The following is a 23,375-nucleotide window of genomic DNA, read 5'->3' as shown; positions in this document are numbered from 1 at the left end:
TGCAGGGAGAACACATATTTTCAGATGAACATGGGAGGGCAGAAGGCTGCTTAATACTGAAGCACCCCCAAACAACAAACCAAATGCAACAACTAGTGCAAGCATTCCTGGGGGAAGGCCTGCAGCAGATGGATTTGCATACGGTGATGTCATCCAAGCAGTGGGTCAAAGTTGGCTTCAACCCTCGTCTGCATATGAAAAGAGAAAAGGGGCGTGCAGGGCATGGCGGCCTTTTGCGGCGCTTGGATGACCCCTAGTTCACATTAAACACCTCCACCCTCCTTCGGTGTGGGGCTCATGTTGGCTATGCCCCAGCCCCTGAAGCATTCAAGCTGATTTCTTGCAGCAGCTGGGCACTGTAACAGCTCCAGAGCTGCTCTGTACGGCAAGTAAAAGGGTGTGGGCCCTGCAGCACTACCTGTAGTTTGCATTGTGCATTGGAAGGCACAAAGTAAGCAGACAGGAGGAGAAGTCAGGATAGTGCACAAGGGTATAAAAGGGAGGGGCTCATGAAAAAAGAAGTGGAAACAGACAGCAAACTAGGCTGGAGAGAGACCTGAGACAAAGAGATCTGAATTATACGAGAGCTGACCAGGGGAAACACAAATTATGCAGTCAAGCTTCCCACATTTGGGGAAATCGCAGGGGCACCACACCCAGAGTGCAATGGGTGAGCCTTGCCCTGGGAGAAGCACCTTCATGATCAAAGTATCTCACCTGGCAGGTAAGTAGGAGTTGGGCTAGAGCTGAGGAGGGTCGCTGCTCTGGCACCCCCCTGTCAAGTGAAAGAGATCCAACTGAGGCAGCACAAGGGAATTCTCGAAAGAAGAACAAGGCTAGAGGAAGATCTGAGACAAATAAATCTGACTTTTACCAGAACTGTCCAGAGGAAAGCACAAACACAGTCCCCCACTACCACAAATAATGCAGTCGAGTTTCCCACATTTGGGGAAATCACAGGGGTCAGCATACCCAGAATGCAATGAATGAACCTCACCCTGGGAGAACAATCTTCATGACCATGGTATCGCCTATGCAAAATAAGTATGATTTTGGATAGGGCTGGGGAGGGCCGCTGCTCAGGCACATCTCTGTCAAGTAAAGGAGATTCAACTGAGGCAGCACAAGGGAACTCTCATCTGGGGACAACAACTGCAGGGAGAACACATATTTCCAGATAAACATGGGAGGGCAGAAGGCTGCCTAATACTGAAGCACCCCCAAACAACAAACCAAATGCAACAACTAGTACAAGCATTCCTGGGGGAAGGCCTGCAGCAGATGGATTTGCATATGGTGATGTCATCCAAGCAGTGGGTCAAAGTTGGCTTCAACCCTCGTCTGCATATGAAAAGAGAAAAGGGGCGTGCAGGGCATGGCGGCCTTTTGCGGCGTTTGGATGACCCCTAGTTCGCATTAAACACCTCCACCCTCCTTCGGTGTGGGGCTCATGTTGGCTATGCCCCAGCCCCTGAAGCATTCAAGCTGATTTCTTGCAGCAGCTGGGCACTGTAACAGCTCCAGAGCTGCTCTGAACGGCAAGTAAAAGGGTGTGGGCCCTGCAGCACTACCTGTAGTTTGCATTGTGCATTGGAAGGCACAAAGTAAGCAGACGGGAGAAGTCAGGATAGTGCGCAAGGGCATAGAAGGGAGCGGCTCAAGAAAAGAGAAGTTGAAACAGACAGCAAACTAGGCTGGAGAGAGACCTGAGACAAAGAGATCTGAATTATATGAGAGCCGACCAGGGGAAACACAAATTATGCAGTCAAGTTTCCCACATTTGGGGAAATCGCAGGAGCAGCACACCCAGAGTGCAATGGGTGAGCCTTGCCCTGGGAGAAGCACCTACATGATCATAGTATCTCACCTGCCAGGTAAGTAGAAGTTGGGCTAGAGCTGGGGAGGGTCGCTGCTCGGGTACCCCCCTGTCAAGTGAAGGAGATCCAACTGAGGCAGCACAAGGGAACTCTCGAAAGAAGAACAAGGCTAGAGGAAGATCTGAGACAAATAAATCTGACTTTTACCAGAGCTGACCAGAGGAAAGCACAAACACAGTCCCCCACTACCACAAATAATGCAGTCGAGTTTCCCACATTTGGGGAAATCACAGGGGTCAGCATACCCAGAATGCAATGAATGAACCTCACCCTGGGAGAACAATCTTCATGACCATGGTATCTCCTATGCAAAATAAGTATGATTTGGGATAGGGCTGGGGAGGGCCGCTGCTCAGGCACATCTCTGTCAAGTAAAGGAGATTCAACTGAGGCAGCACAAGGGAACTCTCATCTGGGGACAACAACTGCAGGGAGAACACAAATTTTCAGATGAACATGGGAGGGCAGAAGGCTGCCTAATAATGAAGCACCCCCAAACAACAAACCAAATGCAACAACTAGTGCAAGCATTCCTGGGGGAAGGCCTGCAGCAGATGGATTTGCATACGGTGATGTCATCCAAGCAGTGGGTCAAACAACAAACCAAATGCAACAACTAGTGCAAGCATTCCTGGGGGAAGGCCTGCAGCAGATGGATTTGCATACGGTGATGTCATCCAAGCAGTGGGTCAAAGTTGGCTTCAACCCTCGTCTGCATATGAAAAGAGAAAAGGGGCGTGCAGGGCATGGCGGCCTTTTGCGGTGCTTGGATGACCCCTAGTTCGCATTAAACACCTCCACCCTCCTTCGGTGTGGGGCTCATGTTGGCTATGCCCCAGCCCCTGAAGCATTCAAGCTGAGCACTGTAACAGCTCCAGAGCTACTCTGTACGGCAAGTAAAAGGGTGTGGGCCCTGCAGCACTACCTGTAGTTTGCATTGTGCATTGGAAGGCACAAAGTAAGCAGGCAAGGTCCAGAGAACAGTTAGAGGTCGGAGTAGCACTATCTCAAGTAGTACTACGACAGCACGGATGGATTCTAAATATTCCAAAATCGCAGCTGATTCCGACGACACGTCTGCTGTTCCTAGGGATGATTCTGGACACAGTACAGAAAAAGGTGTTTCTCCCGGAGGAGAAAGCCAAGGAGTTATCCGACATAGTCAGGAACCTCCTAAGACCAGGCCAAGTGTCAGTACAATGCACAATGGTCCTGGGAAAGATGGTGGCTTCTTACGAAGCGATTCCATTCGGCAGATTCCATGCAAGAACTTTTCAGTGGGATCTGCTGGACAAATGGTCCGGATCGCATCTTCAAATGCATCAGCGGATAACCCTGTCTCCAAGGACAAGGATGTCTCTCCTGTGGTGGTTACAGAGTGCTCATCTCCTAGAGGGCCGCAGATTCGGCATTCAGGATTGGGTCCTGGTGACCACGGATGCCAGCCTGAGAGGCTGGGGAGCAGTCACACAGGGAAGAAATTTCCTGGGCTTGTGGTCAAGCATGGAAACGTCACTTCACATAAATATCCTGGAACTAAGGGCCATTTACAATGCCCTAAGTCAGGCAAGACCTCTGCTTCAGGGTCAGCCGGTGTTGATCCAGTCGGACAACATCACGGCAGTCGCCCACGTAAACAGACAGGGCGGCACAAGAAGCAGGAGGGCAATGATGGAAGTGGCAAGGATTCTTCGCTGGGCGGAGAATCATGTGATAGCACTGTCAGCAGTGTTCATTCCGGGAGTGGACAACTGGGAAGCAGACTTCCTCAGCAGACACGATCTTCACCCGGGGGAGTGGGGACTTCACCCAGAAGTCTTCCACATGATTGTGAACCGTTGGGAAAAACCAAAGGGTGGACATGATGGCGTCCCGCCTCAACAAAAAGCTGGACAGATATTGCGCCAGGTCAAGGGACCCTCAGGCAATAGCTGTGGACTCTCTGGTAACACCGTGGGTGTACCAGTCAGTGTATGTGTTCCCTCCTCTTCCTCTCATACCAAAAGTACTGAGAATCATAAGAAGGAGAGGAGTAAAGACTATACTCGTGGCTCCGGATTGGCCAAGAAGGACTTGGTACCCGGAAATTCAAGAGATGCTCACGGAAGACCCGTGGCCTCTACCTCTAAGAAAGGACCTGCTCCAGCAGGGACCATGTCTGTTCCAAGACTTACCGCGGCTGCGTTTGACGGCATGGCGGTTGAACGCCGGATCCTGAAGGAAAAAGGCATTCCGGATGAAGTCATCCCTACCCTGATCAAAGCCAGGAAGGATGTAACCATACAACATTATCACCGTATTTGGCGTAAATATGTTGCGTGGTGCGAGGCCAGGAAGGCCCCTACAGAGGAATTTCAACTGGGTCGTTTCCTGCATTTCCTGCAAACAGGACTGTCTATGGGCCTCAAATTAGGGTCCATTAAGGTTCAAATTTCGGCCCTGTCAATATTCTTCCAAAAAGAACTGGCTTCTGTTCCTGAAGTTCAGACGTTTGTCAAGGGAGTACTGCATATACAGCCTCCTTTTGTGCCTCCAGTGGCACCTTGGGATCTCAATGTAGTTTTGGGATTCCTAAAATCACATTGGTTTGAACCACTCACCACTGTGGACTTAAAATATCTCACATGGAAAGTGGTAATGCTGTTAGCCCTGGCTTCAGCCAGGCGTGTCTCAGAATTGACCAAAACAAAAAACTGCAACAAACGAGCGCCTAATCATCAAAATAAAAAGTGAAAACCAATACGTGTTTCATAGAATTAAATAATCACAATTTTATGTTCCTGATAGTCTGCGCTTGCCGGAATACTATGTGTAGTATTGTGGTGATAGCATAGAAAAAGAACAAACGGCTGCGCTGAATATCAGGAACGAAACATGATGTACAGAGAGCCAACGTAAAAAATAACAATGTTTATTAATAAAACATATAAAAAGATTAATTGTCAAATAACCGGTGAAAAATATATACAAATATATATAAGAACAGTCACTAGACGTGAACTAGTGGTATATTGTAATGACTCAGCTTATTGGGGTGAAAAGTTCAGTGATTCACTTGTTAGATAGTTGATAAATACCAGGTGTGTTGGTAGGATCCTAATGAATAAAAAAGTCCCTCAGTTGAAATTGATATTCAATACCTTTCCAAAATGGGCTGGTAAGAGCCGAGCGTCCTCGGCTTCAATGTCCTGCAATGCCCATATACGCTGTGCAGCGGAAAGGAATGGACCGTCTCTCTCACAACCCGGTCGTGGCGGCGTGTGCGCTGAAGCCGCTGATGTCGGATGCTGTAGAAGGAGGGTGCAGCGGGGACCAAGGAACACCTGGAAGATTTCACCTGAGCTGAGTGTGGATAGGGGCGGGTCCTGACGCGTTTCGTCACGTTCACGTGACTTTCTCAAAGGTAGAATGTTCTTATATATATTTATATATATTTTTCACCGGTTATTTGACAATTAATCTTTTTATATGTTTTATTAATAAACATTGTTATTTTTTACGTTGGCTCTCTGTACATCGTGTCTCAGAATTGGCGGCTTTATCCTATAAAAGCCCTTACCTAATTTTTCATATGTGGTGCCTGCGGCTACTAGGGACTTGGAGGATTCCAAGTTGCTGGACGTAGTCAGGGCCCTGAAAATATATGTTTCCAGGACGGCTGGAGTCAGAAAATCTGATTCGCTGTTTATCCTGTATGCACCCAGCAAGCTGGGTGCTCCTGCTTCTAAGCAGACGATTGCTCGTTGGATTTGTAGTACAATTCAGCTTGCACATTCTGTGGCAGGCCTGCCACAGCCAAAATCTGTAAAAGCCCATTCCACACGGAAAGTGGGCTCATCTTGGGCGGCTGCCCGAGGGGTCTCGGCTTTACAACTTTGCCGAGCAGCTACTTGGTCAGGGGAAAACATGTTTGCTAAATTCTACAAATTTGATACCCTGGCTGAGGAGGACCTGGAGTTCTCTCATTCGGTGCTGCAGAGTCATCCGCACTCTCCCACCCGGTTGGGAGCTTTGGTATAATCCCCATGGTCCTTTCGGAGTCCCCAGCATCCACTAGGACGTTAGAGAAAATAAGAATTTACTTACCGATAATTCTATTTCTCATAGTCCATAGTGGATGCTGGGCGCCCATCCCAAGTGCGGATTGTCTGCATTACTTGTACATAGTTATTGTTACAAAAATCGGGTTATTGTTGTTGTGAGCCATCTTTTCAGAGGCTCCTTCTGTTATCATGCTGTTAACTGGGTTCAGATCACAAGTTGTACGGTGTGATTGGTGTGGCTGGTATGAGTCTTACCCGGGATTCAAAATCCTTCCTTATTGTGTACGCTCGTCCGGGCACAGTATCCTAACTGAGGCTTGGAGGAGGGTCATAGGGGGAGGAGCCAGTGCACACCAGCTAGTCCTAAAGCTTTTACTTTGTGCCCAGTCTCCTGCGGAGCCGCTATTCCCCATGGTCCTTTCGGAGTCCCCAGCATCCACTACGGACTATGAGAAATAGAATTATCGGTAAGTAAATTCTTATTTTCTGGACTGTGTCCAGGATCATCCTTAGGAATAGAAGACGTGTCGTCGGAATCAGCTGCGATTTTGGAATATTAAGAATCCAACCGTGCTGCCGCAACACTACTTGAGATAGTGCTACCCCGACTACCAACTGTTCCCTGGATCTTGCCCTTATCCGGAGATCGTCCAAGTAAGGGATAATTAAAACTCCCTTCCTTCGAAGGAGTATCATCATTTCGGCCATTACTTTGGTAAAGACCCGGGGTGCCGTGGACAAACCAAACGGCAGCGTCTGAAACTGATAGTGACAGTTCTGTACCACAAACCTGAGGTACCCTTGGTGAGAAGGGTAATTTGGGACATGGAGATAAGCATCCTTGATGTCCAGAGACACCATATAATCCCCTTCTTCCCGGTTTGCCATCACCGCTCTGAGTGACTCCATCTTGAATTTGAACCTTTGTATGTAAGTGTTCAAGGATTTCAGATTTAAATTAGGTCTCACCGAGCCGTCCGGCTTCGGTACCACAAACAGCGTGGAATAATACCCCTTTCCCTGTTGTAGGAGGGGTACCTTGATTATCACCTGCTGGGAATACAGCTTGTGAATGGCTTCCCATACCGCCTCCCTGTCGGAGGGAGACGTCGGTAAAGCAGACTTTAGGAAAACGGCGAAGGGGAGACGTCTCGAATTCCAATTTGTACCCCTGAGATACCACCTGAAGGATCCAGGGGTCCACCTGTGAGTGAGCCCACTGCACGCTGAAATTTATGAGACGGGCCCCCACCGTTTCTGTTCCTGGGAACTGGCTGTTTGCTGCAGCCTTTTTCCTCTCCCTCTGCCACGGGGCAGAAATGAGGAGCCTTTTGCCCGCTTGCCCTTATGGGGCCCAAAGGACTGCGCCTGATAATACGGCGTCTTCTTATGTTGAGAGGCTACCTGGGGTAAAAATGTGGATTTCCCAGCCGTTGCCGTGGCCACCAGGTCTGTTAGACCTACCCCAAATAACTCCTCCCTTTTATAAGGCGATACTTCCATATGCCTTTTGGAATCAGCATCACCTGACCACTGTCTTGTCCATAACCCTCTTCTGGCAGAAATGGACAGCGCACTTACTCTTGATGCCAGTCGGCAAATATCCCTCTGTGCATCACGCATATATAGAAAGCATATTTTAAATGCTCTATAGTCAGTAATATACTGTCCCTATCTAGGGTATCAATATTGTCAGTCAGGGAATCCGACCAAGCCACCCCAGCACTGCACATCCAGGCTGAGGCGATTGCTGGTCGCAGTATCACACCCGTGTGAGTGTATATACATTTTAGGATATTTTACTGCTTTCTGTCAGCAGGTTCCTTAAGGGCGGCCGTATCCGGGGACGGTAGTGCCACCTGTTTAGACAAGCGTGTGAGCGCTTTATTCACCCTAGGGGGTGTTTCCCAATGTGCCCTATCCTCTGGCGGGAAGGGGTATGATGCTAATAACTTTTTAGGAATTAACAGTTTTTATCGGGGGAAACCCACGCATCATCACACACTTCATTTAATTCCTCAGATGCAGGAAAAACTACAGGCAGTTTTTTCTCACCCAACATAATACCCTTTTTAGTGGTACTGGTATTATCAGAAATGTGTAAAAACATTTTCCATAGCCTCAATCATGTAACGTGTGGCCCTACTGGAAGTCACATTCGTCTCTTAATCGTCGACACTGGAATCAGTATCCGTGTCGGCGTCTGTATCTGCCATCTGCGGTAACGGGCGTTTTAGAGCCCCTGATGGCTTTTGAGACACCTGGACAGGCACAGGCTGAGTAGCCGGCTGTCTCATGTCATCAATCTTTTGTAAAGAGCTGACACTGTCACGTAATTCCTTCCATAAGCTCAGCCACTCAGGTGTCGACTCCCTAGGGGGTGACAACTCCATTACAGGCAATTGCTCCGCCTCCACACCATTTTCCTCCTCATACATGTCGACACAATCGTACCGACACACACACACACACAGGGAATGCTCTGATAGAGGACAGGACCCCACTAGCCCTTTGGGGAGACAGAGGGAGAGTATGCCAGCACACACCAGAGCGCTATATATATATATATATATACAGGGATAACCTTATATAAGTGTTTTTCCCCTTATAGCTGCTGTATTGTTATACTACGCCTAATTAGTGCCCCCCTCTCTTTTTTAACCCCTTTCTGTAGTGTAGTAACTGCAGGGGAGAGCCAGGGAGTTTCCCTCCAACGGAGCTGTGAGAGAAAATGGCGCCAGTGTGCTGAGGAGATAGGCTCCGCCCCCTTCTCGGCGGCCTTTTCTCCCGTTTTTCTGTGGAATCTGCCAGGGGTTAAAATTCATCCATATAGCCCTGGGGGCTATATGTGATGTATTTTCGCCAGCCAAGGTGTTTCTATTGCTGCTCAGGGTGCCCCCCCCTAGCGCCCTGCACCCTCAGTGACCGAAGTGTGAAGTGTGCTGAGGAGCAATGGCGCACAGCTGCAGTGCTGTGCGCTACCTTGGTGAAGACAGGATGTCTTCTGCCGCCGATTTTCCGGACCTCTTCTTGCTTCTGGCTCTGTAAGGGGGCCGGCGGCGCGGCTCTCGGACCGAGCTCCGAGGCTGGGCCTGTGTTCGGTCCCTCTGGAGCTAATGGTGTCCAGTAGCCTAAGAAGCCCAATCCACTCTGCACGCAGGTGAGTTCGCTTCTTCTCCCCTTAGTCCCTCGATGCAGTGAGCCTGTTGCCAGCAGGTCTCACTGAAAATAAAAAACCTAAAACTAAACTTTCACTAAGAAGCTCAGGAGAGCCCCTAGTGTGCACCCTTCTCGGCCGGGCACAAAAATCTAACTGAGGCTTGGAGGATTGTCATAGGGGGAGGAGCCAGTGCACACCAGGTAGTCCTAAAGCTTTACTTTTGTGCCCAGTATCCTGCGGAGCCGCTAATCCCCATGGTCCTTACGGAGTTCCCAGCATCCACTAGGACGTCAGAGAAACACTGATAGAGTACATTATATTTATGAATTAATTGCTTCCAGATTCTGCAGCAGCATCATCAGCACCACCAGTGTTACTCACAGTCACTTCACACTGACTGCTGCACAACACATCACTTAATTTCCGGGCCGCCCGCCACCTGGTGAAGAGACATGGGAGATGAAGGACCAGCAGTGCCACGTTGAGCGGAAGTATTGTGAATTAGTTACCCACACACTCCTTGTGACACCTGCTCCCCGTCTGCCCTCCCACCCGCCGCCTGCCGTCCGGAACCCGCACTGACAAGTAAGTCTCAGCAGAATGTGTCTGCCAGCAGCTCCCAGTCCCTCCTAGAGGAACACTGCCAGTGGTGTGGCGGCCGCGGCACACTAGGACTGAGAGACCGCAGCAGGAGGAAAGCACAGGTGGGCGGGAGGAGAGCATGGGCGGACATCACCACGTCACATTGCAAGGTGACGCCAGTCCCCCCAGTGAGGCCGCCGACGAATGCACTCAGCATAGTATTAGCAGCAGGCAGAGGGGGGTCGGGTGCAGCGGTGGTGGGAGGTACGGAAATGAGCTGCAGGCTAGGCTCCACCGATCACACAGTCAGCGATCACTGTGCTACAGCAAGCGTGGCGTGCAGCGGTGCTGGACATTAGGGAGTGCCTGTGCGCACCAGGCACCCCCTGTACGCACGCCTATGCGCTACCACCCCCCATATGCCACACTACATCACTATGCTACAGCCCTCCCATATGCTGCACTTCATAATTACACTATACCCCCCATACAACATACTACATCACCACACTACACTACTCACAATAAAATTAAAACATCCCAGTTCCTCATTCTTAATGAGCTCACGTGAGTTCTCTCCCCAACGGAGCTCCAGACCAAGTAACAATGAAGACACCAGCAGCGTGTAGGGGGCAGGCCTGGTCCACTTGTCAGGAGAGAGCAGTCACAGGAGGGTAAGAAGGGGGCGGGGCCTAGTCCTACAGACGGGAGAGAGCACAGACAGGAGAGAGCAAGGTACAGGGGTAGAAGGGGACGGAGCCTATTCTTACAGGCTTTCAAAATTCGACTTTAAAATTCGACATTTGACAAATTCGACTTTTCTGCAATGGTACAAATGCGGCAATTCGACAAAAGTATATTCAATTGAAGTTTGTAAATTCGACAACAGTGCTTTTAAACAGTAAATTCGTCATTTTCAATCCGCCACACTTTGCTGGCGGAATCTAATAAAAAAAATTTAAAAACATGTTTTTTTTTTGCAGTTTTTTTTTTTTGGTAATAGCATATCTATTTATATTAGAAGGGATTAGGTACTTGGTTTGTCTTTTTTGGAGGCACAAGTATTATTTATATATTTTTTAAAATATTATTTATTTTTTAAATGGAATGTGAAAAACCCGAAAAAAAATTGCGTGGGTCCCCCCTCCAAAGCATAACCAGCCTCGGGCTCTTCGAGCCGGTCCTGGTTCTAAAAATCTGGGGGAAAAACGGACAGGGGATCCCCCGTATTTTTAAAACCAGCACCGGGCTCTGCGCCTGGTGCTGGTGCAAAAAATACGGGGGACAAAAAGAGTAGGGGTCCCCCGTATTTTTTACACCAGCATCGGGCTCCACTAGCTGGACAGATAATGCCACAGCCGGGGGTCACTTTTATACAGTGCCCTGCGGCCGTGGCATTAAATATCCAACTAGTCACCCCTGGCCGGGGTACCCTGGGGGAGTGGTGACCCCTTCAATCAAGGGGTCCCCCCCCCAGCCACCTAAGGGCCAGGGGTGAAGCCCGAGGCTGTCCCCCCCATCCAAGGGCTGCGGATGGGAGGCTGATAGCCTTGAGAAAATTTAAAGAATATTGTTTTTTCTAGTAGTACTACAAGTCCCAGCAAGCCTCCCCCGCAAGCTGGTACTTGGAGAACCACAAGTACCAGCATGCAGGAGAAAAACGGGCCCGCTGGTACCTGTAGTTCTACTGGGGAAAAAATACCCAAATAAAAACAGGACACAGACACCGTGAAAGTATAACTTTATTTCCCACCTGCCGACACACACATACTTACCTATGTTGACATGAAGCAGTCGGTCCTCTTCTCCAAGTAGAATCCACGGGTACCTGAAAATAAAAGATAATTATACTCACCTGATCCAGGTTCCAGATTAAATCCACGTACTTGGCAAAACAACAAACCGAACACCCGGACCAGACGGACTGAAAGGGGTCCCATGTTTACACATGGGATCCCTTTCCACGAATGCAGACATCCGAATCTCGCGAGAATCCGACAGCGGGATGATGACGTTCGTGCGCGCTCAGGCTAGCCGAGCAAGGCGGGAAGGTTCGAACCTGCCTCGGACCCGTGTAAAATGGGTGAAGTTCGGGGGGTTCGGATTCCGACGAACCGAACCCACTCATCACTAGTATGTACGTGAGTGTCAGGTGCCGTGCGCGTACATACGTGTCAGTGCCGTGCGTGTACGTACGTGTGTGTCAAGTGTCGTACGTGTACGTGTGTGTGTGTGTGTGTCAGGTGGCGCGTACCTACATGTGTGTATGTCAGGTGCTGTGCATGTGTGTACGTACAGGCGTGTGTCAGGTGCCGCGCGTGTACGTACGTGTGTGTGTGTGTGCCAGGAGCCGCGCGTGTACATGCGTGTGGGTGTCAGGAGCCGTGCGTATACGTACATACGTGTAGGTGTCAGGTGCCGTGCGTATACGTATATACGTGTGTGTGTCAGGAGCCGCGCGTGTTCGTACATGTGTGTGTGTGTGTGTGTGTCAGGAGCCACGCGTGTGTGTGTCAGGAGCCACGCGTGTTCGTACATGTGTGTCAGGTGCCGCACGTGTATGTGTGTGTGTGTGTTAAATTCCGCATGTGTACGTACGTATGTGTGTGCCTGGAGCCGCGCGTGTACATACATGTGTGTGTGTGTCAGGTGCTGTACGTGTATGTGTGTGTCTCAGGTGCTGCACGTGTGTATGTGTGTATCTCAGGTGCTGCATTTGTATGCGTCAGCTGCCACGTGGGTGTCAGGTGTTGAGCGTGTATGTGTTTGTGTCGCATCTGTATGTGTGTGACTGTCAGGTGCTGCACGTGTATGTGTGTGTCAGGTGCTGCATGTATATATGTGTGTGTTAGGTGCTGTTCATGTATGTGGGAGTGGCAGGTGCTACATGTGTATATATGTGTGAGTGGCAGGTGCTGCGTGTGTATACGAGTGTGTGTGAGGTGCTGCGAGTGTATGTGTGTGTTAGGTGCTCTGAGTGTATATGATTGTGTGTCAGGTGCTGTGCGTGTGTGCGTTAAATGCCACATGTATGTATGTGTGTCAGGTGCTGCGTGTGTGTGTGGGTGTGTCAGGTGCTGCATGTCTGTGTGTGTGGGTGTGTCAGGTGCTGCATGTGTGTGTGTGTGTGTGTGTCTGTCAGGTGCTGCATGTGTGTGTCAGGTGCTGCATGTCTGCGTGTGTGTGTCAGGCGCTGCATGTCTGTGTCAGGTGCTGCGTGTGTATGTGTCAGGTGCTGTGTGTGTGTGTGTGTCAGGTGCTGCGTATGTGTGTGTGTGTCAGGTGCTGCGTGTCTGTGTCAGGTGCTGCGTGTCTGCGTGTGTGTGTCAGGTGCTGCGTGTCTGCGTGTGTGTGTCAGGTGCTGCATGTCTGCGTGTGTGTGTCAGGTGCTGCGTGTGTGTGTGTGTGTCAGGTGCTGCGTGTCTGCGTGTGTGTGTCAGGTGCTGCGTGTCTGTGTGTGTGTGTCAGGCGCTGCATGTCTGTGTGTCAGGTGCTGCGTGTGTGTGTGTGTCAGGTGCTGTGTGTGTGTGTCAGGTGCTGCGTGCCGTGTGCGTGTGTCAGGTGCGTGAGTGTGCGTGTGTCAGGTGCGTGAGTGTGTGTGTGTCAGGTGCGTGAGTGTGTGTGTGTGTGTCAGGTGCGTGAGTGTGTGTGTCAGGCGCTGCGTGTCTGTGTGTGTCAGGCGCTGTGTGTGAGTGTGTGCGTGTGTGTCAGGTCCGTGTGAATGTCAGGTGCTGCGTCTGTGTGTGTGTGTCAGGTGCTGCGTGTGTGCGTGTGTGTCAGGCGCTGCGTGTGCGTGTGTCAGGCGCTGCAGGGAGGGCGGGGGGGGGGACGGACACACAGCAGGGAGGGCGGGGGGAGAACGGACACACAGCAGAGAGGAGGAGGGGGGGTGGACAGACACAGCGGGAGGAGGGGGGGTGGCCTGACACAGCGGGAGGAGGGGGGGTGGCCGGACACAGCGGGAGGAGGGGGGGGTGGCCGGACACAGCGGGAGGGGGAGGGTGGCCGGACACAGCGGGAGGGGGGGGTGGACGGACACAGCGGGAGGGGGGGTGGCCGGACACAGCGGGAGGGGGGGTGGCCGGACACAGCGGGAGGAGGGGAGGGTGGCCGGACACAGCGGGAGGAGGGGAGGGTGGCTGGACACAGCGGGAGGGGGGGGGTGGCCAGACACAGCGGGAGTGGGGGGGGGGTAGCCGGTCACAGCGGGAGGGGGGGGGTGGCCGGACACAGCGGGAGGGGGGGGGTGGACGGACACAGCGAGAGGGGGGGGGGTGGCCGGACACAGCGGGAGGGGGGGGTGGCCGGACACAGCGGGAGGAGGGGAGGGTGGCCGGACACACAGCAGGGAGGGCACGGGGGGGAACACACTGCAGGGAGGAGGGGGGGACACACAGCAGGGAGGGCAAGGGGGGGGGGGCGACGGACACACAGCAGGGGGGGGGAGACGGACACACAGCAGGGAGGGCGAGAGGGGGAAGGGGGGGTGACTGGTGACCATAGAGACCTTGATAAATACCGCATACTGCAGGTAGGGAGGGCCGGACACAGCGGGAGGAGGAGGAGGGAGGAGTGGCCGGACACAGCTGCCCGAGACGCCTCCTACTGCCAGCCGCACCACAGACGCGGGGAGGAGACGCAGGCAGCCACCAGGGAAGGTCCGGCGGGCGGCCGGGCACACAGCGGGCAAGCGGGCGGGCGAGCGGGCGAGCGGGCGGGCGGGCGGGCGGGAGGGGAGGGTGGCCGGGCGGGCGGGAAGGGAGGGTGGCCGGACACGCGGGGGAGAAGTGGAAGCTGGGTACACAGCGGTGGGCTGCCTGACAGAACTCACCCAGTGCTACGCAGCTCCGGCGATCTCCTCCCGCTTCATGGACCTCAATGAACTCACACGCCGGGAACCGCTGGCTGTCCTCCTGCAGCTCCACGTGACTCCTTCCCGCTCTGTCTCCTCGTGCCCAACTGCCAGAGCTACTCTCTGTACACCCCCTGCTGGCGGTCACTGCGCAGGCGCAACAAATTGAAATGCCCTATCTCTATAATGGGGCATATTTCTCTTAATTAAAAAAACCCTATAACTTTCTGAAAAACCACAACCCCAAAAGGCACTACACTGGGGCATACTCTATCTAGTAAAACAAACCCCAAGTCTTAATTCGTCCTCTATCCTGAGTTATGCCTTCCCAAAAAAATCTTCATTCACTCTATAGGAAAACGTTGTCAAAAAGCCACAGAGGGAGTGGCAGAAAAAAACTGACAGTTGGAACTTTAGCTTACTCCCAATTCCTCATTTTTTATTATTTTGCCCTGAAATTTGGCCTGCAGCAGCGGGTGACGATTCTACGCGTCCATGCCAAATTTCAGCTCAGTACGTCCTATCAGTTTTGAGGTGTAGCCCCTCAAACACCATGCCCCCATCTCAGAAGTTCCCTATGGGAGAATTCCGTTTGTTCGATTCAGCCTTAATATAAGGGCACGACCGTGCCCTTATAATTGACAGTATTGTTTTCTTTCAAAAATCCACTTAATTTTCTTTACCCGATTATTAAAATGGTAATTGACAAAAACAAACTACATTGTCACCAGAAGAGCAATACAAAATGTACTAGTGATATATTAAAATCATCTTTCCAGCTTGAATTTCAATGATGCATTGGCGCAACGATTTTGTGAGAAACATCTTCACCCTTAAATAAAGATTTTCTTAATTCCTTACCTGTGTGCTAATTAGATATCACCTTGTTTTCACATTAAACAGACTTCCACATGAGAAAACAGCAAAGATGCAGTGGCGTTAATGTTTCCTGGTGTCAACCTGTATTATTTCCGTAGACATTGAAATGAGGATGCATCTTGCTGCCTTTCCAATGAAGCAAGTTTAATTTAGTAATAGGTGAAAAACCATCCCTACAAAGATGTTAATCAGATACTTGGCTTTGTGGACACTTTTCAGAGAACAAATTAGTTAGCATAAAAATAAAGCCAGAAAATGAAGAGCTGTTTAATCACTCAATTGGATTTTTCTGCCAGCATTTTTCTTTTTCTCTGCAACCCACTGCTAAATTGTGCTTCCTAGCTGTTTTTTTATAAAATCACTGAATCAAATCTAACTCTGATTACATCAGAGAAGGCCAGGTACCCTACACCATAAGAGGCGGTTTGCAATTTTGACTTGTCTACTTAAATATCACCAAAATCTGATCACAAGGTCAATTACGTCCCTGGGTGGGATTGAACCACCAACCTTTTGATTAATAGCTGAACACACTAACCGATTGCGCCACAGAGACACTTTGCAAAAAGTATATACTGACAAAGACTAATAAGCATTCATCTAGAACGTTTCCTAGAAAAACTTTAAAAAGTCAATAATCTGGAGAGTATTTGTAAGATGTTTCTTCCAGCAACCAATGAAGAAACACATTGGTACTTTCGCATGATGAGTGAGTGCTTCAGGATCTCTTGCACTTACATGTGCAGCAGAGTACTGCAATGGAAGCATGCTGGGTCCATAACCCAGAGGTAGGCAGATTGAAACTATCCTTTGCTATATGCATTTTTTTGTTGTTCATTAAAGTAATCCAAAACTGGGATTGATATTTTAGCTTTTATTTTTACTTAAAGTACAATAACTTTTACCATTTTAATTTGTTTTAATAGTATATTGACAGTATTGTTTTCTTTCAAAAATCCACTTAATTTTCTTTACCCTATTATTAAAATGGTAATTGACAAAAACAAACTACATTGTCACCAGAAGGGCAATACAAAATGTACAAGTGATATATTAAAATCATCTTTCCAGCTTGAATTTCAATGATGCATTGGGGCAACGATTTTGTGAGAAACATCTTCACCCTTAAATAAAGATTTTCTTAATTCCTTACCTGTGTGCTAATTAGATATCACCTTGTTTTCACATTAAACAGACTTCCACATGAGAAAGCAGCAAGGATGCAGTGGCGTTAATGTTTCCTGGTGTCAACCTGTATTATTTCAGTAGATATTGAAATGAGGATGCATCTTGCTGCCTTTCCAATGAAGCAAGTTTAATTTAGTAATAGGTGAAAAACCATCCCTACAAAGATGTTAATCAGATACTTGGCTTTGTGGACACTTTTCAGAGAACAAATTTGTTAGCATAAAAATAAAGCCAGAAAATGAAGAGCTGTTTAATCACTCAATTGGATTTTTCTGCCAGCATTTTTCTTTTTCTCTGCAACCCACTGCTAAATTGTGCTTCCTAGCTGTTTTTATAAAATTACTGAATCAAATCTAACTCTGATTACATCAGAGAAGGCCAGGTACCCTACACCATAACAGGGGGTTTGAAATTTTCACTTGTCTACTTAAAGATCACCAAAATCTGATAACAAGGTCAATTAAGTCCCTGGGTGGGATTGAACCACCAACCTTTTGGTTAATAGCCTTACACACTAACTGATTGCGCCACCGCGACACTTTGCAAAAGTACATACTGACAAAGGCTAATAAGCATTCATCTAGAACGATTCCTAGAAACATTTTAAAAAGTCAATAATGTGGAGAGTTTTTGTATGATGTTTCTTCCATCAACCAATGAAGAAACACATTGGTACTTTCCCATGATGAGTGAGTGCTTCAGGATCTCTTGCACTTACATGTGCAGCAGAGTACTGTAATGGAAGCATGCTGGGTCCATAACCCAGAGGTAGGCAGATTGAAACTATCCTCTGCTATATGCATTTTTTTTTTGTTAATTAAAGTAATCCAAAACTGGGATTGATATTTTTGCTCTTTTATTTTTACTTAAAGTACAATAACTTTTACCATTTTAATTTGTTTTAATAGTATATTGACAGTATTGTTTTCTTTCAAAAATCCAATTAATTTTCTTTACCCGATTATTAAAATGGTAATTGACAAAAGCAAACTACATTGTCACCAGAAGAGCAATACAAAATGTACAAGTGATATATTAAAATCATCTTTCCAGCTTGAATTTCAATGATGCATTGGGGCAACGATTTTGTGAGAAACATCTTCACCCTTAAATAAAGATTTTCTTAATTCCTTACCTGTGTGCTAATTAGATATCACCTTGTTTTCACATTAAACAGACTTCCACATGAGAAAGCAGCAAGGATGCAGTGGCGTTAATGTTTCCTGGTGTCAACCTGTATTATTTCAGTAGATATTGAAATGAGGATGCATCTTGCTGCCTTTCCAATGAAGCAAGTTTAATTTAGTAATAGGTGAAAAACCATCCCTACAAAGATGTTAATCAGATACTTGGCTTTGTGGACACTTTTCAGAGAACAAATTTGTTAGCATAAAAATAAAGCCAGAAAATGAAGAGCTGTTTAATCAGTCAATTGGATTTTTTTGCCAGCATATTTCTTTTTCTCTGCAACCCACTGCTAAATTGTGCTTCCTAGCTGTTTTTATAAAATCACTGAATCAAATCTAACTCTGATTACATCAGAGAAGGCCAGGTACCCTACACCATAACAGGGGTTTTCGAAATTTTGACTTGTCTACTTAAAGATCACCAAAATCTGATAACAAGGTCAATTAAGTCCCTGGGTGGGATTGAACCACCAACCTTTTGGTTAATAGCCTTACACACTAACTGATTGCGCCACCGCGACACTTTGCAAAAGTACATACTGACAAAGGCTAATAAGCATTCATCTAGAACGATTCCTAGAAACATTTTAAAAAGTCAATAATGTGGAGAGTTTTTGTATGATGTTTCTTCCATCAACCAATGAAGAAACACATTGGTACTTTCCCATGATAAGTGAGTGCTTCAGGATCTCTTGCACTTACATGTGCAGCAGAGTACTGTAATGGAAGCATGCTGGGTCCATAACCCAGAGGTAGGCAGATTGAAACTATCCTCTGCTATATGCATTTTTTTTTTGTTAATTAAAGTAATCCAAAACTGGGATTGATATTTTTGCTCTTTTATTTTTACTTAAAGTACAATAACTTTTACCATTTTAATTTGTTTTAATAGTATATTGACAGTATTGTTTTCTTTCAAAAATCCAATTAATTTTCTTTACCCGATTATTAAAATGGTAATTGACAAAAGCAAACTACATTGTCACCAGAAGAGCAATACAAAATGTACAAGTGATATATTAAAATCATCTTTCCAGCTTGAATTTCAATGATGCATTGGGGCAACGATTTTGTGAGAAACATCTTCACCCTTAAATAAAGATTTTCTTAATTCCTTACCTGTGTGCTAATTAGATATCACCTTGTTTTCACATTAAACAGACTTCCACATGAGAAAGCAGCAAGGATGCAGTGGCGTTAATGTTTCCTGGTGTCAACCTGTATTATTTCAGTAGATATTGAAATGAGGATGCATCTTGCTGCCTTTCCAATGAAGCAAGTTTAATTTAGTAATAGGTGAAAAACCATCCCTACAAAGATGTTAATCAGATACTTGGCTTTGTGGACACTTTTCAGAGAACAAATTTGTTAGCATAAAAATAAAGCCAGAAAATGAAGAGCTGTTTAATCAGTCAATTGGATTTTTTTGCCAGCATATTTCTTTTTCTCTGCAACCCACTGCTAAATTGTGCTTCCTAGCTGTTTTTATAAAATCACTGAATCAAATCTAACTCTGATTACATCAGAGAAGGCCAGGTACCCTACACCATAACAGGGGTTTTCGAAATTTTGACTTGTCTACTTAAATATCACCAAAATCTGATCACAAGGTCAATTACATCCGTGGGTGGGATTGAACCACCAACCTTTTGATTAATAGCTGAACACACTAACCGATTGCGCCACAGAGACACTTTGCAAAAAGTACATACTGACAAAGACTAATAAGCATTCATCTAGAACGTTTCCTAGAAAAACTTTAAAAAGTCAATAATCTGGAGAGTTTTTGTAAGATGTTTCTTCCAGCAACCAATGAAGAAACACATTGGTACTTTCGCATGATGAGTGAGTGCTTCAGGATCTCTTGCACTTACATGTGCAGCAGAGTACTGCACTGGAAGCATGCTGGGCCCATAACCCAGAGGTAGGCAGATTGAAACTATCCTTTGCTATATGCATTTTTTTTTTGTTCATTAAAGTAATCCAAAACTGGGATTGATATTTTAGCTTTTATTTTTACTTAAAGTACAATAACTTTTACCATTTTAATTTTTTTTAATAGTATATTGACAGTATTGTTTTCTTTCAAAAATCCAATTAATTTTCTTTACCCGATTATTAAAATGGTAATTGACAAAAACAAACTACATTGTCACCAGAAGAGCAATACAAAATGTACAAGTGATATATTAAAATCATCTTTCCAGCTTGAATTTCAATGATGCATTGGGGCAACGATTTTGTGAGAAACATCTTCACCCTTAAATAAAGATTTTCTTAATTCCTTACCTGTGTGCTAATTAGATATCACCTTGTTTTCACATTAAACAGACTTCCACATGAGAAAGCAGCAAGGATGCAGTGGCGTTAATGTTTCCTGGTGTCAACCTGTATTATTTCAGTAGATATTGAAATGAGGATGCATCTTGCTGCCTTTCCAATGAAGCAAGTTTAATTTAGTAATAGGTGAAAAACCATCCCTACAAATATGTTAATCAGATACTTGGCTTTGTGGACACTTTTCAGAGAACAAATTAGTTAGCATAAAAATAAAGCCAGAAAATGAAGAGCTGTTTAATCACTCAATTGGATTTTTCTGCCAGCATTTTTCTTTTTCTCTGCAACCCACTGCTAAATTGTGCTTCCTAGCTGTTTTTATAAAATCACTGAATCAAATCTAACTCTGATTACATCAGAGAAGGCCAGGTACCCTACACCATAACAGGGGGTTTGAAATTTTGACTTGTCTACTTAAAGATCACCAAAATCTGATAACAAGGTCAATAAAGTCCCTGGGTGGGATTGAACCACCAACCTTTTGGTTAATAGCCTTACACACTAACTGATTGCGCCACCGCTACACTTTGCAAAAGTACATACTGACAAAGGCTAATAAGCATTCATCTAGAACGATTCCTAGAAACATTTTAAAAAGTCAATAATGTGGAGAGTTTTTGTATGATGTTTCTTCCATCAACCAATGAAGAAACACATTGGTACTTTCCCATGATGAGTGAGTGCTTCAGGATCTCTTGCACTTACATGTGCAGCAGAGTACTGTAATGGAAGCATGCTGGGTCCATAACCCAGAGGTAGGCAGATTGAAACTATCCTCTGCTATATGCATTTTTTTTTTGTTAATTAAAGTAATCCAAAACTGGGATTGATATTTTTGCTCTTTTATTTTTACTTAAAGTACAATAACTTTTACCATTTTAATTTGTTTTAATAGTATATTGACAGTATTGTTTTCTTTCAAAAATCCAATTAATTTTCTTTACCCGATTATTAAAATGGTAATTGACAAAAGCAAACTACATTGTCACCAGAAGAGCAATACAAAATGTACAAGTGATATATTAAAATCATCTTTCCAGCTTGAATTTCAATGATGCATTGGGGCAACGATTTTGTGAGAAACATCTTCACCCTTAAATAAAGATTTTCTTAATTCCTTACCTGTGTGCTAATTAGATATCACCTTGTTTTCACATTAAACAGACTTCCACATGAGAAAGCAGCAAGGATGCAGTGGCGTTAATGTTTCCTGGTGTCAACCTGTATTATTTCAGTAGATATTGAAATGAGGATGCATCTTGCTGCCTTTCCAATGAAGCAAGTTTAATTTAGTAATAGGTGAAAAACCATCCCTACAAAGATGTTAATCAGATACTTGGCTTTGTGGACACTTTTCAGAGAACAAATTTGTTAGCATAAAAATAAAGCCAGAAAATGAAGAGCTGTTTAATCAGTCAATTGGATTTTTTTGCCAGCATATTTCTTTTTCTCTGCAACCCACTGCTAAATTGTGCTTCCTAGCTGTTTTTATAAAATCACTGAATCAAATCTAACTCTGATTACATCAGAGAAGGCCAGGTACCCTACACCATAACAGGGGTTTTCGAAATTTTGACTTGTCTACTTAAATATCACCAAAATCTGATCACAAGGTCAATTACGTCCCTGGGTGGGATTGAACCACCAACCTTTTGATTAATAGCTGAACACACTAACCGATTGCGCCACAGAGACATTTTGCAAAAAGTACATACTGACAAAGACTAATAAGCATTCATCTAGAACGTTTCCTAGAAAAACTTTAAAAAGTCAATAATCTGGAGAGTTTTTGTAAGATGTTTCTTCCAGCAACCAATGAAGAAACACATTGGTACTTTCGCATGATGAGTGAGTGCTTCAGGATCTCTTGCACTTACATGTGCAGCAGAGTACTGCACTGGAAGCATGCTGGGCCCATTACCCAGAGGTAGGCAGATTGAAACTATCCTTTGCTATATGCATTTTTTTTTGTTCATTAAAGTAATCCAAAACTGGGATTGATATTTTAGCTTTTATTTTTACTTAAAGTACAATAACTTTTACCATTTTAATTTTTTCTAATAGTATATTGACAGTATTGTTTTCTTTCAAAAATCCAATTAATTTTCTTTACCCGATTATTAAAATGGTAATTGACAAAAACAAACTACATTGTCACCAGAAGAGCAATACAAAATGTACAAGTGATATATTAAAATCATCTTTCCAGCTTGAATTTCAATGATGCATTGGGGCAACGATTTTGTGAGAAACATCTTCACCCTTAAATAAAGATTTTCTTAATTCCTTACCTGTGTGCTAATTAGATATCACCTTGTTTTCACATTAAACAGACTTCCACATGAGAAAGCAGCAAGGATGCAGTGGCGTTAATGTTTCCTGGTGTCAACCTGTATTATTTCAGTAGATATTGAAATGAGGATGCATCTTGCTGCCTTTCCAATGAAGCAAGTTTAATTTAGTAATAGGTGAAAAACCATCACTACAAATATGTTAATCAGATACTTGGCTTTGTGGACACTTTTCAGAGAACAAATTAGTTAGCATAAAAATAAAGCCAGAAAATGAAGAGCTGTTTAATCATTCAATTGGATTTTTCTGCCAGCATATTTCTTTTTCTCTGCAACCCACTGCTAAATTGTGCTTCCTAGCTGTTTTTATAAAATCACTGAATCAAATCTAACTCTGATTACATCAGAGAAGGCCAGGTACCCTACACCATAAGAGGGGGTTTGCAATTTTGACTTGTCTACTTAAATATCACCAAAATCTGATCACAAGGTCAATTACGTCCCTGGGTGGGATTGAACCACCAACCTTTTGATTAATAGCTGAACACACTAACCGATTGCGCCACAGAGACACTTTGCAAAAAGTATATACTGACAAAGACTAATAAGCATTCATCTAGAACGTTTCCTAGAAAAACTTTAAAAAGTCAATAATCTGGAGAGTGTTTGTAAGATGTTTCTTCCAGCAACCAATGAAGAAACACATTGGTACTTTCGCATGATGAGTGAGTGCTTCAGGATCTCTTGCACTTACATGTGCAGCAGAGTACTGCAATGGAAGCATGCTGGGTCCATAACCCAGAGGTAGGCAGATTGAAACTATCCTTTGCTATATGCATTTTTTTTTGTTCATTAAAGTAATCCAAAACTGGGATTGATATTTTAGCTTTTATTTTTACTTAAAGTACAATAACTTTTACCATTTTAATTTTTTTTAATAGTATATTGACAGTATTGTTTTCTTTCAAAAATCCACTTA

At 45.6% G+C, this 23,375-nt stretch overlaps 3 non-coding genes and 1 pseudogene across 3 annotated transcripts; all 4 read right to left on the bottom strand.

Moving 5' to 3' along the window:
* Window positions 1-569: 569 nt before the first annotated feature.
* LOC135009212 (U1 spliceosomal RNA) lies at window positions 570-732 on the bottom strand. Its single transcript, XR_010208785.1, has one exon. It is a non-coding gene; the product is annotated as a U1 spliceosomal RNA (small nuclear RNA).
* Window positions 733-884: 152 nt separating this feature from the next.
* Window positions 885-1,048, bottom strand: LOC135009020 (U1 spliceosomal RNA). The gene has a single exon (XR_010208610.1). It is a non-coding gene; the product is annotated as a U1 spliceosomal RNA (small nuclear RNA).
* Window positions 1,049-1,740: 692 nt separating this feature from the next.
* Window positions 1,741-1,882, bottom strand: LOC135009097 (U1 spliceosomal RNA; annotated as a pseudogene).
* A 152-nt stretch (window positions 1,883-2,034) lies between these two features.
* LOC135009103 (U1 spliceosomal RNA) lies at window positions 2,035-2,198 on the bottom strand. The gene has a single exon (XR_010208690.1). It is a non-coding gene; the product is annotated as a U1 spliceosomal RNA (small nuclear RNA).
* Between the last annotated feature and the right edge of the window lie 21,177 nt (window positions 2,199-23,375).

This window comes from Pseudophryne corroboree, unplaced genomic scaffold (genome assembly GCF_028390025.1).
Source record: "Pseudophryne corroboree isolate aPseCor3 unplaced genomic scaffold, aPseCor3.hap2 scaffold_225, whole genome shotgun sequence".
Taxonomy (NCBI): Eukaryota; Metazoa; Chordata; class Amphibia; order Anura; family Myobatrachidae; genus Pseudophryne; species Pseudophryne corroboree.
The sequence above is the reverse complement of the archived record's forward strand: the minus strand, read 5'-3'. Positions and strand labels throughout refer to the sequence as shown.